The sequence below is a fragment of the Ostrea edulis genome, chromosome 6 (genome assembly GCF_947568905.1).
Source record: "Ostrea edulis chromosome 6, xbOstEdul1.1, whole genome shotgun sequence".
Taxonomy (NCBI): domain Eukaryota; kingdom Metazoa; phylum Mollusca; class Bivalvia; order Ostreida; family Ostreidae; genus Ostrea; species Ostrea edulis.
This window is the reverse complement of record NC_079169.1, coordinates 77,313,837-77,322,202: the sequence shown is the minus strand read 5'-3', so window position 1 is coordinate 77,322,202 and position 8,366 is coordinate 77,313,837. Positions and strand designations below refer to the sequence as shown.

Below are 8,366 nucleotides of genomic sequence, written 5' to 3'. Positions count from 1 at the left end.
CTTTGTTAAAAACCATAACTTTAGTTTTTATATTGATTTTCAGACACCAATCAGAACAATACTTTTCAAGTTTAGTAAACCTTGCTTGTATACTCTTAGCTGACAATGATAGAATGACAATATCGTCCGCATATACATTAAACAATTAACAGTTTGTTTATGAAGTGAGACAACATCAATACATCTGTCCAAGTACATGTATGAGGGAAAATCATTTATGAATATTGTAAATGAGGAACTATAAAACGTGTACTCACCATCTTGTTTTTGGACTTTGGTCACAAAGTGACACATCCAGCTCAATCTAACTCGTCATTTGAAACAAAACTTTTAAAGACACAGGGATGGTTTTACATCTCTGATTTGTTTCTGTTGGTCGCCCAGGCTATCCACATATTCTGTTTTCAAGATCATTTTCAGAGATCAGTAAGTACGAAATATCAAACAGAAATATAATCATATCTATGTGTATAATTTTGCAGCGAGAAGACGCATTTAGAAAAAGGTTTTTAATTACTTTCTCCTGCAGATTATTTTCTCAATCTTAGATAGCCAAGAGTTTTTTGTGTGCAAATGGTGAGCGGAGTGGGCCAAATCCCTTGGCTAGCATAGATGTATTTTCTCTTGCAAAACATGAGTATAGACCATCGGACGAAATAGTTAGCGTAAGCGATTACTAGGCCATACCATGATGTTCCGTCTGTCCAGGGACATGTCTGAAGTAATATCTCTGAAATAGTCTTCAGTTGACGATTGCAACGCTAAGAGCGCTCTAGGTTGTCTGCAGAAATGTTTACCATTGGTAAAATCTATTGGCAAACATTGGTACTACTGTCGTACAATTGGTGAAAAAAATTCGGCCGATGGTTACTTTTGTCAACCAACGGTAGTACTCTGAACGCACCCAATATTTTATTATGACAGGACAAGGTTCTCAACGGCCACAGGCCGAGTGAGTTTTTGGAATATTCCAATGTTGACAGTTTTCACTTTTCTTCTGCAATACATGTATTTAGACAATGCATTAGGACGAAATATATATGATTATGGCGTAATACCGGTATTTGCAGCTAGTACATTATTAAGTATAGTATCAATTGTGACGATTCTGCGCTTAGACCACGTTATATAGATATACATAAAATGGTCCCGGTTAATTTCTAGCTCTCGAGACTTTATCCTTGCAGGAACAATAAAACATTTCTTCAGTGGAGGTCATGTAAGGAAAAACAGGACACGTATGTAAGTAAATGTAAGTGATTTATCTTTATTATCGGAACCTTTATCAGGAACTAAATAATTTGTATTAAGTACCAATAACAGTTATAAACAACTACATGTATAATCTTTAAAAAAAAAAAATAGATCGCAGACTGTTCCATTTTAAAGATTTTGAAAACTATCTGACATTTGTATGAAAATTTTACAAGCTCAATGATGGGTAAAATAACGTAGTTTGTGAAGATATTTAGATCGTAAGAGGATCAACCATTGGAAGATCTACCACGGATCATTTTAGTATTTATCCGTGCCAAATCTATCTATCTATCTATTCTGTCTGTCTGTTTGTCAGTCTGTCTATCTATCTATCTATCTATCTATCTGTGTGTCTGCTATCTATCTATCTGTCTGCTATCTATCTGTCTGTCTGTATGTCTGTATGTCTATCTATCTATGAGATACTGAGAAGTGTAGTATGTCGGGGGATAAAAGAAAATGTTGTTTGTATTGTGGGGGTATAAAAAGAACAGGCACGTGGGACAACTTGTGAATCCCGTGGGGATACGGGTTGGAATAAGTCCTCAGTACTCCTTGCTTATCGTAAGAGGCGACTAAATGGAGCGGTCCTTCGGATGAGACCGCAAAAAACGAGGTCCCGTGTCACAGCAGGTGTGGCACAATAAAGATCCCTCCCTGCTCAAAGGTCGTTAGCGCTAAGCATAGGCCTAAATTTTGCAGCCCTTCACCGGCAATGGTGATGTCTCCATATAGTGAAAGATTCTTGAGAGGGACGTTAAACAATATTCAATCAATATATAATCGACGAAGCCAATTATACAATGACCGGACATTTTATTTCTTATATCTGTTTTGTAAATCAAATGAATATATAACTTCCTATATAAAGTGGAAAGGTTTATTGCTTTTATAGAAAAATAATATACATTGAAGTAACACAGGTTTATTACAGACGAAACATTTGCAAATATAAAAAACAATGAACAGGATTTTTTATTAATGTTATTGATTGTGCAAATAATGTAACAAGGTCTGTATCGAAATGTGTCTTCGGGAGAAATGTGCAACGAATCTGATAATTAATTGCGGGACATGTTTATTTCAGGTTCAGTAAACGAACCAGGTTGTTTAGATATGCAAATGATAGTGACAAAATATCAAATTACGCCATTGAATTTCCATACAGTCAACTATAATTTGGCATAGTTTTGTATCTAGTGACTTAACAAAGTATCAAAGATTTATTCTGAATTATGGTGTTTTTGTTTTTACTATATTAGTCCCAAGCAGATGAACATAGGGATCATTGTCAATCGTCAACTGTCTATATTTTCAACCAGTATATATGGGTTGAGACATTTTCAGAGCAACTTGCATCTTCACTATTTGATTATGGGTTTTGTGATTAAACATTATAGCTTTCTTGTGTCCTGATTTCCCATAATATAGGCCCTTGCTCGTTCTTAGTCCTCTTTCTACCAGCATGGATAACTTGTAATCGACCTCGTGGAAAACAAACAACTTTTTATCACTATGAACATTCTATTCAAAAACTAATTAATTTAGGAGACTGCCAAGATTTTTTACATTTTGAGAAAAAATAAATTGCCCTCGATTATCATGAGGTTTACATGATAACTGGCTTGTGTTTGACTTAAATTTGTCATGCAAAGAATGTGGCTTGTATGAACAGGGTCCAGGCACTGTTCAATTCTCGTGTCCACCGATTCTCACATCTTTTTCTTCCCAACATCAGGTACCCAAGACTACTTCCTGTTGTTTCATTTTCCACAGGCATGTTTCCCATCATGGATTACAAATGGTAAATATCTGTCCCCGTCTATATGGTACACTTTGACGTATGAGTTGAATTTTTTTCTTCCAGTTTTATAAGCGCCTAATGTTTTGTAGGTAGAGATGGCGGGGTCACACGGCATAAGAAATGTTTTATGGATGATATTTCAAATACTAATAAAATCGAGCTTTAGCAAGATATTCCCTCACCAAATGTCTAAACCCGACCAAATATATGTTCCTCAGTATCCCTAGCTTGTCGTAAGAGGCGACTAAATGGGGCGGTCCTTCGGATTAGACCGCAAAAACCGAGGCCCTGTGTCACAGCAGGTGTGGCACGATAAACATCCCTCCCGCAGGGGCGGATCCAGGAATTGCGGTTACGGGGGCGCCACTTTATGAGGCAGGGGGTCTGGGGGCCACCTTGAGGCCCCCAGTGGGTCCAGGGCGAAACTCCTGGATTTTACAGTTTTTATAGGGCTTGAAATATGTCTCCTATTTAGTCATTTGTACTATTTTCTATCATTTTTTTTATTAGGTGAAATGAACAAAATGACGAAAATTTTAAGGGTTTTTCGAAAAAAATTAAGTTCTCCCAATAAAGTAATTCAAGAAATCAAAAGATTTTGTCATTTATTTCTCCAGGAGTGGAATAAATTATTGCTTATTTTACCGTTTAGTACATTTTCTGAACAAAATACCACTATCTACCTTAAATTTGAAAATTTTAGGGGGGAGGGGGGGGCGCCGGCTGCGCCCCCCTTAAATCTGCCACTGCAATCCCTGCTCAAAGGCCGTAAGCACCGAGCATAGACCTAAATTTTGTGCAGCCCTTCACCGGCAATGGTGATGTCTCCATATGTGTGAAAAATTCTCGAGAGGGACGTTAAACAATATACAATCAATCAATCACAATGATGCACAGAGTGGTTACCAAATACCTTCTAATCAGGTATCCTGAAAGTTTCACAAGGTCACAGGGACTATTAACTGAATACTTCAGAGTACCTCCAACTGTCAGAACCGCCTACCATAGCTAGTGTAAGCTACTGAATAGTGGCACCTGCCATCAGATGGAGTGTGGCGAGACTGTAAGCTACTGAATAGTGACACCTGCCATCAGATTGAGTGTGCCGAGGCTGTAAGCTACTGAATAGTGACACCTGCCATCAGATTGAGTGTGACGAGACTGTAAGCTACTGAATAGTGACACCTGCCATCAGATTGAGTGTGACGAGACTGTAAGCTACTGAATAGTGACACCTGCCATCAGATTCAATGTGGCGAGACTGTAAGCAGGTTAGCTATCCTAAAATGTAAGAATTTCATTACTTTCTTTCTGATCAGAATGAAGAGAAGCAATCCTGATTCTTTTACTAAAATGCAACTTACTCTAGCGAGTCTTTATGGAGCGCCAAATTAACATAAACTCAAATAATTGAAGATATCTTCAATTATTTGAAGATATCATCAATTCAATTATTGCTCTCTTTAATTGAATTAATGCGCGCATTAAATAAATTATTGCTCTCATCAAATGAATTAATTCGCGCTTCAATTCAATTATTGCTCTCATCAATTGATTTAATGCGCTCATCAATTCAATTATTGCTCATTAATTGATTTAATGCGCGCATTATATCAATTATTGCTCTCTTCAATTGAATTGTAGCGCACATCAATTCAATTGTTGATATCATTAATTCATTTGAAGAGATCATTAATTCAATTAAAGTGCACATCGATTCAGCAGAAGAATTAATGCTATCATCAATTCATTTAATGCGCGCAATAAATCAGATTTGAAGATATCATTAACTATTTGAAGAGATCTTTAATTAAATTCTTGCTCGCATCAAATGAATTGATGATATCTTCAAATAATTGAAGATATCTTCAATTATTTGAGTTTATGTTAATTTGGAGCTCCATAAGTCTTAGCCCTTTGAAATTATGGAACAGCTGCATTCTTCTATTAGACGGTATTTCAGAATTTGCAGGTGCGATGGTAACGTTATTCTATCAAATTATTGACGGAAGGAGATGTGTGACATCATTACAATATAACGGAAACTATATACATATGTATGGAAGAGTGTTTCAAAAATTAAATAACTTATATTTTATAGTACAGTGTATAAATGATGCCACTACTTGTGCTTTGGGACGGAAACCTGAGATATATAATCCCATGGCGTTGCATCGTGAACAGTTAGTTTACAGGCAATTATGGGCTGCAATGTTACAATGGGCATGGTATCAAGGACAACAATTAAAACAATGAAGGAAAGCATAAGTATTCCTGATTTCTGATTTTTCTGTCTATAAAGAAGTTTGAAACGAAAGAAGGTGAAGCCCACATATAAAATCAAATATTTTCTCTTAAAATAAACAAATCTATTTCCATATTATCAGAAAAGATGTCATTACCATGTGACATTGTCTTACTCTATATAGATCACTTAAAGCCTCCCGAATCGATATCAATTATTTACAGACTAGTTTTTCTCTGTAAAAGGATATGTCTGAAGCTCTTGTGCAAGATCGTGTATATATTTATCAATCATATAATTAAATACATTTATTTCAAACTAAAAAACATTTCTTCAAATTGTGTAAAGTATATACCAAGGCATATTATTTACATCATGTCATCCTGTGCATTAATTTGAGGAGAGAGAAAAAACCGAGGTTCCTATTTCACGATGTCTAAATAGTCCCATTGCTGGCGACTGTTGGTATTCATTCCGTGGATTATGGAATTGCTGGCTTTAGTTTATTCAAACTGTCACCTCAGTTTCGATAAAACCTCGAAATCAACACGACAAAACAACATTTTAGATTCATTATATACACTTGTTGACTTTTGGTCCCGCTCCTTCTCTTAGTACTTAACCTTTGAAATGTGTGAAATCGTTTGCAGAATGTTGTGAACTTGCACTTTATTGAAATACTTGTTCTTTTAAAGTGTTGTGTCTTGATATGTTGGATAAGATGTTCGATGTTGTTAAAACTAAAGCTGAAAATGCCAAAATAAACGAAGATGGCAATTTCTTGTTCATACGAAGTTCTTCTTCTTTCATCATTTTCCCCACAGGCACATATATCGCTTGGGGCCAAATTACTATACATGTATATAATTTTATGTAGTAATTAGGCCCCAAGCGATATAAGTGCCTATGATTTTCCCCTATAAAAACACGTCTTTTCCATGGTGGGACCGACTCTGTTGTAGCAAGGAGTTCTAGTGTTTAACTCCATTTCTCCTGATGCGCATTTGAACCCCCATTTGCTTTCTTCTTAGCGCCACTATTTATGTTTTATTATTAAAATGAATATTATAATTTACCGTATGGATTGTAATTTATCCCCATGTATTCCCATTTATGTTCAAAACAGTGAGGAAATAGTGAATAGGGTAATTAATATGATTCAACTTCCGAACACAGAGAAAATATACCAAGTTCCTTATATTTTAGGCCTTTCATATTTGTACTTATCACAACCAAACATATATATATATATATATCCTTCTTTTGGTGTGTACCTTGTAGTTAATCCCAAAGGTGGGCTTAGTGTCACAAGTCTCAAGTTATCGTGTTATGGGCGTGAACACATCTTTCAGGATTTCTTTTGTTTCCAAAACATGGGTCTTAGCCCGGTTCCTTGGGAGAAAAAAAGTAAACTGTAATAGTGCCAAATGGAGAGAAAAAAAACAAACATAGTGACCTTACGTTAGATTATAGGATCGCCTGGCAGAACGACAACCGTAAAACTTGGTTCAATCCTAAAACAGATTTACTTCGAATTTGGGCGTTTGTCGCATGGCTTAGCCTTGCTCCTTTTATGAAGCATATGTACTTGGTTGTAGTTTAATGACCATCGATTTTGTCATCTTATACATGTATGCGATGAAAAGCGACAACACATGATTCTGAGGAGGATGCATCAGTCCTTATTGGAAATAAATAAGCTTGTATATAGGGCTGTTGAGAGTGTGATGAAAGAAATGCATTAAGTTAGCTAAGCTGTAAGATCGATCTTTTACCGTAAGAGCAATTATGGGTCTGGCCATCTTTGTGTAAATAAGATCAAACATCTACAAATGTTTTCTACTAAATAATTATACGTGTTCCTTCATCGAAATTCTCGCCTGTAAATGTGCCTTCACAACAAAATAGGAAGAGTAGGCGAAACTATGGTGTTTGTTCGTAGGAGAGGAATTTCATATTTTAACAGGAGTCCATCAGCATTGCCTTTATGTGATCAAGAAAATATGACAACGTATTTCAAATTTGTATCATGCACTGTCTCTGAATAAACACGGAAAAACAAACACACAAAACTAAAAAAAAAAAAAAAAAACTTCTTTAACACCCTACCTCCACCCCAAGGAATAAAACAAAATAAGTTCCGTGAATATATATATTTTTAGATTTAGAAACCAGAATAATCAGTTTTTATGCACGGGGAATATCTTAAATTGGTGAAAATTGACATGGTTTTACCGTTATTTTGAGTAACCTCAAATCATGGCAAGAGCTTTGCAAATTATATTTATTTATAAAATCTAACGATGAATGCTGCTTATATCACATTATATACATAAAAATGCCATTTTTGACAAAATGTAAGATAATGGATAATGCAAAATTGTGTGTAGGAAATGTTTATAATACCACCCGGTTTGAATACTAGTATTACAGAATTCATATAACAAATTTTATTTCATTTAGGATATTGGCCTATCATCTCAGTTATAATTAGTTTTCACTCCTCACTTACTGACGTGATTATGAAACATAGTGATTCAAGATATCCCCTGTAACATCCAAATGAAAAATCCCTCGTCATCCTGAACAGAATCAAATAAGGAATGTTAATTGCCTTATTCCTCCTTACGAAAGGGGTCAGATTTTTCTGAGAGACGTCGCGCGTGAGACTGATTAATTACGAAGATTTTTTCTGGCACAGTTAGAACTGACCATTCTCCTGTGGAGACCGCGTGCCTAGTCAATACATGTACTTAAAGTGCCAGGCTGCCACATTGATCATTTTCGATTCCTGTGGGCCATTGTCGGAATACAGGGATGCAACACAGACACGGAAATAGCGAAAACGGATGTTTCCTCCTCCAGCGTAGAGGTGTAATCGTGGAGATCTTTCCGCGTGGACTCTGTAGGTGTGTCTGTCTGTATGCCACGTGCGCTTTTGTTGTAGTGGTTTGTTCTTTCACAGGAATCATTCAACATGAGACTGAGGTAAGGACCGTGTATATATTCTTCTTATTATGAACGTAATGGTACAAGGGTACTTTCCCTTCTGAATGGTTC

The 8,366-nt window shown here is 36.0% G+C and overlaps 1 protein-coding gene across 1 annotated transcript in view; it reads left to right on the top strand.

Annotated features, from left to right (window-relative positions):
* The first annotated feature begins 323 nt into the window (after positions 1 to 323).
* LOC125645960 (protein saal1-like) overlaps positions 324 to 8,366 on the top strand; it is a 58,583-nt gene continuing 50,540 nt past the window's right edge. Inside the window, exons 1-2 of the mRNA XM_056140842.1 lie at positions 324 to 426; positions 1,188 to 1,252. The gene's annotated coding sequence lies outside the window, so the exon portion shown is untranslated. The remainder of the gene's footprint in view (positions 427 to 1,187; positions 1,253 to 8,366) is intronic.